The sequence below is a fragment of the Antedon bifida genome, chromosome 1 (assembly GCF_963402885.1).
Source record: "Antedon bifida chromosome 1, ecAntBifi1.1, whole genome shotgun sequence".
In the NCBI taxonomy this organism is placed as follows: domain Eukaryota; kingdom Metazoa; phylum Echinodermata; class Crinoidea; order Comatulida; family Antedonidae; genus Antedon; species Antedon bifida.
This window is the reverse complement of record NC_136226.1, coordinates 1,344,051-1,356,725: the sequence shown is the minus strand read 5'-3', so window position 1 is coordinate 1,356,725 and position 12,675 is coordinate 1,344,051. Positions and strand designations below refer to the sequence as shown.

The 12,675-nt window shown below is 29.4% G+C and overlaps 1 long non-coding RNA gene across 3 annotated transcripts in view; it reads right to left on the bottom strand.

Annotated features, from left to right (window-relative positions):
• Window positions 1–3,194: 3,194 nt before the first annotated feature.
• LOC144837064 (uncharacterized) overlaps window positions 3,195–12,675 on the bottom strand; it is a 58,109-nt gene continuing 48,628 nt past the window's right edge. For 2 of the 3 annotated variants that reach the window (XR_013611433.1, XR_013611440.1), the window contains 2 exons: window positions 3,886–3,968; window positions 3,195–3,381 (listed from right to left, as the gene is read on the bottom strand). This is a non-coding gene — a long non-coding RNA (uncharacterized LOC144837064). Of the gene's footprint in view, window positions 3,382–3,885; window positions 3,969–8,748; window positions 8,940–12,675 lie in introns of those variants that run through there. The other variant, XR_013611432.1, reaches the window with a different exon arrangement.

Here is a 12,675-nt window from a genome sequence, read left to right as displayed (position 1 = left end):
AACATGAATGAATTACTTTCTTTCTCCTGTGGCTATCGTGAAAGTAGGCTACATTCTAAATATGGTAGTATTCCTGTTCTATTATTATAGTATTATAAAAAATATGCATAGAATATTCTGTATTCCAATCAATATTTTGTCATGGCGTTTATTACTTTATTCATTGGTTTCATAATTTGTTATCATAGCCATCTAATTACAAAATTATTCATTGGTTTAATAGTTTTATATTCAAGCTAATTAATTTATTTATTAATTTATTCATTAATTCATTCTTTATTATTTAATGAATATTATTCATTCATTCATCCCTTGTGGATTAATTAGTTCATATCGTTCATATATTACACAATGTGTTTATTATTCAAAGAATCAATAAACTCTCAACTCAAACTTAACTAAACTTTATGTAACAACAAAAATGTGATGTGCCCTTATATGGACACGATGATGTCATATCAGTACCATAATATTTGGGCATATCACGACCATATTTTGGCACATCAAACTTTTTTTGTCAAACTAGTTTGGTAATGTAAAGTGTGAGCTTAAGGATAAAGATAATAAAGTTAAAGCTATGTTTCTTGTCTTGTATCTGGTGGCTGTTATAATGTTTTTATTCAGCCAGAAAGAAATTATTTCCAAGGAGGCGTCCTCAGTTACGCATCTCGTCTTGCGACATGGGCAGGATGGTTTTGTGTTTTGTCTATTACATTTTCTATTTCCTTTTTTTTACTTTCATGATCCATGCAGATTTTGATCTTCCTCTTTTCATTTTTCATTTATTTATTCAACACAATTGGTCAAGAGGTTGCGTAACACGTCATAACACGTAAGTGTCCGCAACCCCTACAAATCAACAACACCACTAAATATACCAACGATGATATTTTTTATTTTATACCATTTTCCTCTGTCATGGGCAGGGTGATTGTTTGTTTTGTCTACTACTTTTCTCTTTCCTTTTTGACTTTCATCATACATTGATGATATCTTCAACCGATAATGCCAAATGATTTATCTGTTGTGACTCAGATTTTTGTAGTTTTTTTCACAACTTAACAACATCTCACAGACTAGACCATCAACTGCATAATTACCATATGCGACTAATTGGTCACATGACTTGTATTGATCCATTCATGACGCATAATTTAGTGTGTTTAATCAAATCAATATCAAGAGTTAAACTGATTGACTAGAATGAATAATAAACCAATGAATGAAAACAACATTTACTATAGGAACTGTAATCATGCTGACAAAGCAACAAAAGGTGATGACGACGATGATGATAATATTGATTATGTGATGATAATGACTATGGTAACAATAACTTGATAATGATGATGATGTTAATAATGTTGAAGACAGAACAAAATAAGATTTGCTTTTTCTTATAGTGTAAAGCTCTGTCTAACAATTTTATGTGACAACAAAATCTGATGTGCCTATCCATGATGATGTCATATCACTACCATATTTAGGCATATTACTACCATAAATGGGCACATCACACTTTTTTTGTCAAACAAGTTTGATAGTGTAGACAGAGCTTTAGTTTTGTTTTCTTATGTGGTCATCAGATCCTCTATGTACTGTATCTCAACATATGGCATTATCCAACCAGTATAATAGGCAAATTATGTAATACAGTGTCTTATATGTATCACATATGACACCTGTATTATGGTTAGGTTGGTTAGGCTAATGGCCTATGATACGTCAATATTGCAGAATTTCCTATAATACTGGATGGGTATTATATACATTTATATACAGTACCAATAATCGGTTAGTATAGTATGTGTACATCTATCACATCTATGTAAATAATTAGATAATTTGCTTTAAATGTCATTATAAGTATATTTGTAATGTAATAGTATAAAAGGAAATTAATATTATTTTATTTAATTATGTTTTTTTATGTTTATTTAGGTTACTGATTCTTACTTTCATGATATTGCGTGTAGATATAATAATTTGGTGTAAAACAAAACTGCTATAGAAACAAAAACACATCAGCTAATAACCAATGAATGTATAACATGGACTGAATAAGAAGAAACATATCTCGGTCATCGTGTCTAACTTTAAAGAAGAGAAGACAAGCATCATATGTGGGTCAATTAACTTTAAATATCAACTTGTCGCGTTGTAGCGTTAATAAAAATAATATCCAATCTGCAGACAGTACATTTTCTATCTTATTAGATCTCATCAGTGCCGTATATTTATTTGGTCACATATGTACAGTAAACAGATTTGAGAATAAAGCTCTGTCTACACTATCAAACCAGTTTGACAAAAAATGTGCCTTAAATGGTGGTGATGTGCCTAAATATGGTAGTGATATGACATCATCATCATGTCCAGGAATATCACTACCATATTTGGGCATATCACTACCGAAACAAAAATGAATAAATACATTTTTATTTATTTCTAAATGTCTAAAAAGTAAAAAAAAAAGTCTAGAAATGTTATAATACTTGATGTTTTAGTTTTCATCTTAAAGCTATCTCAAACTTCATGTGTTTATCTTTAGGAATGATTTATGGATAAGTGAATTATAAAATGAATGCCACACATCAACGACTGAATTTCTGTCATCAATATTAGCGAGCAGATTGTGCGGTTTACTTTGTCTCACCATAGTACGTTCGTTAATAGGCAACGCTATCAATTACATATCTTTTCGCAGTATATTATTGATTCTAATTTGAATGTTCTAGACAAGCATGATATATTCACCTGATCTTATGATAGCGAAGGAGGAACCAGGTCGTCTTTAATCAGTTTCTTTATACCATCCATGTAATGAGTGCAGTTGAAAAGATGGTTGTAGCTTAGAGCTCTGTCTACACTATCAAACTAGTTTGACAAAAAAAAATGTGATGTGCCCAAATATAGTAGTGATATGCTCAAATATGGTAGTGATATTCCCAAATATGGTAGTAATATGACATCATCTTATCCATATGACACATCACATTTTTTTGTCAAATAAAATTTGATCGTGTAGACAGAGCTTAACAACCAAAACGTTGATATATTGTAATAACATTATTTTTTAACCTTAAACCGCAAACTTAAATAACTAAACTTACTAATGTTTATTCATCATGTAATCCTTTAAACAACTATCAAAAATGTTTACATATCATAATAGATATTTTTTCACCATTTTATTTCCTATTCTTTTCTAACAATAATTTTGCATCATTAAATTATAGTCGCCGTGATTTATTAGACAACTAAATCAAACATTTTATGGTTTCCATTTAATTCCTTTGCAATAAATTGTACTCACAACTTTACCGAAAATTCTCTTTCAAGAGCATTAAGGAAGTTCAGATTCATAAATACATCAACAACCTATAAAGCAATAAAAAGATAAATCAAATGATAATACAACTATATAATAATTACGATTACTTCCTTGATTTATAAATAATCATTAATTACACAAATGTATAAATAAGCATATATCATATTAATCTATATTGGGAGAAAATTTGTACGTTTGTTTGCTATACAAATCGTTCTTATTGCATGCATCCATACATGGGGTATAAAAAAACCACAATTGCACAAGGAAGATTTTAAACTACATTACTGCTATCCTGGTGATAATATTTTTCCTAGTACAGTATACATTGCTCTTTTTGTCTGTTTAATGTTAAGCTTTATTATTATCATCATATTGTTAACCTCAACGATTTGTTTTGGTGTGCATGCATGATTTTGGAGATTTTCTGTGAAATTAGATCCAACCTGTTAATGTGCACAGAATGATCATTTGTTCACCAGAATTTGTATTTGGATTAATAAAAAAACAGTATATTAAATTGTCAATAAGGTCCAATGGTCTACACATGCCCAATGATCCAATGTTCAGTGGTCTACACATACCAAATCAATGGTCCAATGTCCAGTTCAAAGGAGAAAATGAGACAAGAAGTCTACTTAGGATGACAAATAAAATAGATGAAAATGAGAGTGATGACAATAATGACCAATATCAGATAATAAGCCTGTTTGTGATGCCACCAAATATATTAATCGCTTATTTTAATATAGACAATATTCATACATAGACCGCATAGACCGTATCAAGTTTTAACAAAGTTTATCTTTAAACGATTTAAAAGATAGTGTTGTAGACGAGTGAATGTCAACACGTAAGGTTGTTCCATTTCAAGTGCACCTTTATGGTGGACTTTGCCGGCCCCTGCCATTATTCGTGTCTTCATCATTCATCTTCAAGGCAGGATATGCCCTTGAACAAATCTATTGGAATGGAGATGTTTTGTCATGAATACACAGGATTTGAACCCATGACACCTGAATCAAAGGTGAAGCACCAAGATACAACTCCTCTACTGTTAATCTAGCATTGATTTATATGCATTGATACACTATGAATAAGATATACATAGGCCTATTTACGTAGACAATACACCTGTGATAATACCGTCATTATCCCAAACACTAATCTCAAGTATAATATAAAGCTGTAATTGACTTTCTCACGGTCCGCTTACTTTTGCCTTTTGTGTCCAGGGTTTTAACAAATCACAATTAGAACTGATCTCTTACAAAAGACCTCCACAGTCCCACGATGTGAAAGAGGGGATGTAAGACATATCAAGGTTCTGAACAAGAACTGAAGAATTCAAATCACATAATGAACTCTTGTGTAATTAAGCAGATTGAGTTCTTAAAATACCAACACTACTCATTTGTCATTGATGTGTTGTTATAAACATAATCTCAGTTTTTATGTTCATTGTATATTACTACTGTACTCTCTTGGAATGTTTAATGCCTTTTTTGTGGCTACTACCAATTTAATGCCGCAAGGTTTCCAAACAACGATACCTTCATCTTGTTCTCAAAATTTATTTATTTCTTGGAAAAAAAAATATATTGAATTGAAATTGAAATTCTGTAATTCCTTATTCATTGATTTTATTGTTTGACATAAAGAATATAATAGAAAAACAAAAATTAACATATTTTATTTAACAAATTGTATTATGTTTATTTGTTTTGTGTGTACTACTCCAGACCAATCAGGAGTATTCTTTACTGTTCTTTAAAAATTACTCTTTGCTCCAGCGCAAACAGTGAAAATATCAAAATATGATTTAGAAAAACATTAATGTTTGTCACTATAGCTGTATAATGTTATGATATGACATTCATCATCTGTGAATATTACTTGAAGTTGTATTATGATTTGGAATCACTACATTTAAATGTGTCTGTTATTTAATGAAAAAATGCAATCTGTGTAACACAAATATCCCTGGATCCATTAGTGGCAAAATGATAACAAAAATCCTGGTACTGTAGTTAAAGCCTTACCAATGACAGTGGATGAAGCTTAATTAGTTTGCAATTAAAACAAGATTCTCAGGGTCACTAATAATTAGCTGCATTTGGTTTCTTTTAATATTTCATGATTGAGAAAAACATGTTTAGTTGATAGATTGGTTTGCTTATATTTTAGTGGTTAATCAAACAGCATTGAATGTTAATAAAGAAATATGATCATGCCTTTATCATTTTTAACCATAGTAGGGGTGGGGGGGGGGGGGATGCACTTTAGTGAAAAAAATATTCTGGTTACAGGCTTGGTAGTACTGTATATCATTATTAGGCCAACTAGTATTGCAATTTTGAAAATCACATACCATTACACAATTTAATTATTTTAAACACAATCATTGTTCAAGTTATCATTTTTCCAATACAAAATTTATTGTAATAATATAAATAATAACTATTAGAATATCATAAAATAGATAAATCAAATTGCACATGATGACGATTTCACATAAATAAACAATAATTTATAGCATCTTGATATAGGATCAAGAGCTTAATATTTAAACTGAAGGACGACATCACCTTGCAACAGATGTTGGTAATGATATTCATGAGATAATTATTTGCATATAAATAATAATAACTATAATACCGAATGTATTACAAAGTCGAATACAGTAGGACCACGCTTGTCTTTGTCCCTTTGCTTTGTGTCCGAGGCAGACCCGACTCAAGATCCTGTATCTTTCTGAGATCCTGCCATCTTCCTTTTCCCCTCTCCTCAGATTTATTGTTATTTGTATACAGTATGTTATTAACGAATTAAAAGACGTTTACTATATAATTTCAATATAAAATTTAATGACAAAAAGAGAGATCGACGTTTCGGTACCATCATAGAACCATTTTCAAGATCAAGTGAATACAAAACAATAATAATTATGTGCACTAAGCACCAAAGTTGGTGACAGGAAATGCTAATTGAGGGCTAATTAAGTATGTTATTTCTTATTTATTCCATTATTGTTTAAATCTTAAAAGGAAGTAAATAAATGTTATTTTGAATTTAATTGAAAGGGACACCTTTAGGACCCAACAAGTGTCCCCTTAATAGAAGTGTTTTCTGAATTGGATTGGAAATATTGTTAAAACATGTATTTTCCCTCATTCGTTTCATAACCAGATCTCCTCTTAACTGGATTGTCCCCTAAATAGGTGTCATAAAAAGGGTTGTACTGTAATTATGAAAAATATTACAATGAAACCAGAGGCAGAAAAAGAGGATTTACTCACTTTTTATACTTATCAACAGTGTCATGTTCAAAATCTATAAATGCTAAATTACTATACAGTGAACCAAACAATTAATAATAATGAATTTTAATTCATTATTTAATGAAAATCTTAAACTCTAATATAAATTTGTTGTCACGAAATATGAATATCATCATAATTTATATTCATAAATTTGAATGGTAAAGTAATTAGAGATTAAGTATTTTGCTTTGAAAAACCATAAAAATATTGTTTTAATCAGATGATAAGATTTTCTGATGAAAGTTACACAACTAACCTTTGAAATCAATGTACTAGAAATTATCATGAAAGAAAATGCCAGTTGCGAATGTAATAATCATGAATAATGAACATCCGCACATTTCTAGACAGACTCAGTTGAACTCTGACCTTTTGGACACAAGCCAAGTATGCGAGCAAAGCCTGAGGATGAATACTACTATTTCTAACATCTAGACTTCCATAGCAACGCAAGAAAATGCTCGTACAATGAGAGCAAGATTTACTAAATGGATTGTTTGTGAGCCGTGTCAAATGAGCATAGCTTAGGGAAATTCCACGGTAGCGTAATAATTGATCGAAAGATTTAAATTTTGAGAATTCTCAATAAGTAAGGTCTACCACGTGCTGCCAACCTTATAACATTTTTCACAATTAGTCGATATTTAGTATACTTTTTCTTTTTATGCATCTTTTTCTATTGTACATACAGATATGATGTATGCTGTATTATTGATTTATTATAATCTTATACAGGTCTGTCACATGCTGCCAACCTTACAACATTTGTCCTCAAAAGGTTTATTATTATTTTTACACGTTTAGTCAATTTTTATGTATATTTTTCTCTTTTTAAGCATTATTAACAGGCGATCTTTCCCTTTCTATTGTACAGCTATAATAAATGCTTTATTATAGATTTATTATAATCTTATACAGAGAGTCTGTCACATTTTTGTCCGAGAGGCAATGTGTAAAAGTTAGTAATCTGTTTAATAAGTATAAATGTTATGTATTTAGAATATTTACCCTTGATTGTCAATCATTATACCTTTAATGGTTTTAAAATGATAATAATTTATCCAGGTGTTTATAACTTGAAAACATAGATCCTTTATTCTAGTTGCTGAGAATTGCTGAGAAATGAACTCAACAGAAATTAAAGACACAATAATATGTACAATTCCACTAGTAGTATCACATAAGTGCAGTTGATAAAATTATCATACTTCTAAAAATAATAATTCTGTGTTCTGATTAACTAAATTTGAGAACAGAAAAGATAAAACATTAAGATAACATTTATCACATCAAGAAGGATTTCATTATTTTGACAACAGAAACACACTTGTACAGATTAAAGTGAAAAATCCATAATTAAGAATGAAATTCGGTACGGCTCTTTGATGTACAACGTGGCAACAAGCCTGGGGCAACCTTGCCATTGAGTAGCAAATTAAGTTCCATAGAGATATCTAGATTAACAAGAATTATATATTTTTAATTCTTTTGTTTTCAACAATGTTCTTTTGTTGTAGGAATAATATTAAAAGTACTGTGACAGCAATATTCCCATATGTTTCTTTAATATTATTATATCTTTATTTGTATTAATGCATCCGGCACTTGTTATTATTTTAGCAGTATTCAATAATTATTACATAATTTGTGTTTATGTAAAGAGATAAAGGCTAGTGAAGTAAGCATGTAAAATCAGGGAGATGTAAAATAATTTATTTTACATCTCCCTGGTAAAATGTATTTCTAATGTGGTTCTCAGTGGTAATGTGGTTTATATATTACAATTGACATCCGCACCTTCCCAATATTATGATGGAGAACAAGATTGTAAGGAAGTTTGGGTTTATTCCGGATTAATTAAGTAATTCTTATAGGTTATGCTAATGACATCCTCAAATTATCATAATTAATTTGTAAGACATCTTTGTTCATCATTTGTTATAACAAAAATCATTATCATTATAATTCTATGGACCAAAGATTCCGAAATAAAAGATTGAATGAATGAATAATCATATTTATTATAACTTTTCCAAAATACTTTGATCATGGTTCATCTTTAAAACATTGTGTATCACAAATTAATACCAAGTGATAACAGAACAAAGAATCTTTTGTGGCTGTTCCTACCATTTGTCTCAAAGATGCTTAAATTGCATCATCACACTAATTAGCCATCTTCAACACAGAAGATGTTACTATGTTCTTTATCATCCCGACACCTCAACATCCACGTAAACCTGACGACAACATTCCAAAATCTTTTGTTTTCTTTCCGCAACCTGTCAAAGTACAACGTACAAAGCAAAAATTAGACGTGTCAAAATTAGGTGACAGATACGAAATCTATCTCGAACACTTCAATAGCGTGTCATTAGTGAATCATTCATGCATACATAATGAGGTCATTGAAGCATGCAACTTCTTTGATTACTTGTTCATGCGTTTACATTAAATGCACACATCATGTCAATTAGATGTTTTTTATTTGAAGAAGCAACTGCAATGAATCATGGGTAATAAGAAAACACACATGTTTTATCGTCATGCTTGAATGGACAATGTGACACATGAAACACAAAATCCAACCATTCCATATTCGACTAGAAAACAAGCTACTGTCGTCAGTATCATTTTGTAAAAAATAATGATGTGTACACAAATTTTGTGTATAGCCTGTGATGGTAAAGACAATAAAGATGATTGTGATGATGATTGTTATCATGTCTGTTAATCTTTTAAATATAGTACAGTTAAATAAAATAAAATTTATTACAAGCAATGATTAATTTTTTAGTAAAAGTCATAAGTTTTCGTAAACTGATGCAGCCATATTCGGTGATTGCTCTCTTCCACTGGTGGATCACCTTAAGATTCCTCTCTCCCAGACTTTTTGGAAGTTGACCATTTATGTGGTTTGTGGGAGTGGTAACAGTTAACAGCTGACTGTGGTCTAAATTCATAGTAAATGTTATGGCTGAGTCTTTAAGTGCTTATGTGGTCTGTGGTCAGAAAATGTGTAGTCATTTAGCTGTTGAAAAGTACAATAAAGTTTTTGTTAATATTTTACAGAGGAATGCAATTTAGCCTAAGGAAGTATAATAAAGGTTCTCTACATATTGTTTTTCATGCTTAAGAAACAAATGGTTAATAAAACAAATGTTCTGTCTTTTATATTGAAAAAAAATACTAAAAATGAAGTGCAATTTCGAAGAAAAAAAATTGAAGTTGTTTTATAAGCAATGGCAAAATCAAACAATGTACAGATGGTTCTCTAAGGAAATCAATATATTTTGAAAGGTGGGTGGGGTTCACTGAAGAAAGAAGCAAAACAAAAAATGTCCTCCCATCACATACCCTACCTCCTTACCCATTTCAGGATCAGCAGGAAGGTTGTTTCAAAATTTAAAACAAAAAATTATAAATATTGACACGAATTATCAAATTTTATTGTCTAAAAAAAAATTAATAAATATATTAAGGCCACACACAGGTTATAATATTGATTAATTAGAATAAAAGTAATAAAAAAAAGTGAAGCAAATTATATAAACAGCTGTACAATAGTTAATTAACTAAAATGATGGGAAGCAAGGGAGTTTATTAGGCAGTACTGTGTAAGCAACTTGCGTGCAATTCATATCCACACTTGTACAGTAGAAAAGCTTTTTCACACAAAGAAAAGTTGTGAATTGTTACGACGACAATAATGCTATTAATTTTAATAAAATGATAACAAAGAACAGATGATATGTAGAATAACAAAGACCAATTGGGAAACAAATTGATGTCAACACGAATATTTAAATTTTACAACACGATTTTATTTCATGCGATAAGAAATTTTGTGTTTTAATTGGCAGGAAGGTTCATGAAAAGGCAATAAAACAGAAAATTTAAAGAAAAATTATTTTTTTATAAATTTTAAAATATTTAATTTTATAAAAGGGTATAATAATATATTATTTTGTTGTATGTATGATTATTAAAATTAAATGCAAATTATTACAAAAAAACAACAATGCTAGGGTAACACAGTTCATGGGAGGCAATATTTTAAACGACATATGCTGTTTTTAATTTTGTCGTACTGATTATGTTGTTGTGGTGTTTAATGTTACACATTGATTATGCAATTGTGTTTTTAATGTTACGTGTTGATTATGTTGTTGTTGGTGTTTAATGTCTAATGTTACACATTGATTGTGCTGCTGTTATGTTTATTAATTGATCGCTTGTTCTGTAATAATAGAAGTACACAAAATTGTAAATTTACTTTCATTAACAGAGGAAAATATGAATGCAGGCAAAAGGGCCTTTGAATTACAAATTTTTCTTATGCTAATATTTTCATATAGTGTGGTAGCATTGTAGTGGTTGCTTACCAATCCCAGGGGTTGGGTTCAAATCTGACTATTACATTTAAAAAGAATGTATCTTATTATCAGTATCTTATATGGGATGAAGATTGCTGTTAGAAGACATGATACTGCAGGATGTTAGATGCCATACCGTTAGTATATCAGGTAAAAGTATACATTTAAAAATGCAAAATACTATACGGAAAAAGTTTTAAAAAAATCATGTAAAATGCATCCCAACAGTAAACAACAATAAAATAGGTGAAATATTCTTCACCAGGTTTAATGTTAATTATCTATGTAATATAATATATTGTAAATTTACTTTCAATTCAATTAAATTCAATTTTATTTTCATAAGATACATCATTGTGAAATAACATGACAGTTTTTTTTTAAAAAGTAGAATGCACTTATGCTGGAGAAACATGAATAAGCCCAAAGGGCTTTAAGGCTAGTTCCACTAGAAAAAAATAATTCAAAAAGAATATATAATAAATGTTTCAAAAGTAGTCAATAATTAAATAAATAAAAATAAAAATATGAATAAATAAATAACAAGAATAAAGAAAAATAAAAAATTAAGCTACATACACAAGTACAACAAGAAAAGACAACTTTCATTGTATAGAGAAAAATATGAATGCAGTTAAAAGGGATTTTGAACTACAAATTACAGATGTGTGTAGTAGCACTGTGGTGGTTGACATGATAACAACTTAAAATACAATATGGTAAAGAAAAATTAATTCAAATGATGAAATAAACATTAAGTGAAAGAATCCTTATTTATAGTACACAAAATGCATCCCAATATAATTAATAAAATGGGAGAAATACTCCTCACCAGGTTTAATATTAATTATCAATAGCTACTACTACCAAAACCTTCGGGGGACTTTTTGATTAATCATCAAAATAAAGTATTAAAACAATGCCTAGAAATGATCTTGTATGATATATGGTATTAGTAATAGAATCCCACAATTAATATACAATAAGTTACTGTAAAGAAAATGCATTAATATATCACAAAAGAATTAAGATAAATGCAAAAATTAAATGTGAAATACATTTGGGAGGATTATAAAAACATCAACGTAAGTACAGTTATTGCAATCTAATTCCTAAATGGTTATTTCTCTAACGTAAATCTCATCACAATCGATTGTGACTCACTACTGATTAAAGAAATATAACAATATAAGTCACTTTGAATTATAATTAAAATTGATTGATTATTTTGACTTTATAATCTAGCTTAGCATGCAACCGTAAAAACTCAATAAGAAATGTAAATAGAAGAAGCTTTGGGATAATGAACAATCAAAATCATCAAATGCATTTCGGATTAATGTTTCCAAAAACTCACTCAATGAATATTTTACTCATTTACAATGTGGGTATAACTGGAACTTCAATGCAATCTGCAAGTAGTTCTATATTATCTTTTTAATCGGTTATTACTTTTATAATAGTAGGACTAGTACATTTTAATATACTCTATTTATTTTATATTAAAAAAGGACCCTAATGAAAATTAGCTACTAACCTTTTTGGCCTATCCTGGAAATCTTCTAGAATAAGTAATATTTATTTGTACTGTCAGTAGTTAATGTTATCACTTTGTATGTATTTTTTTAAACGATTGTCAAAA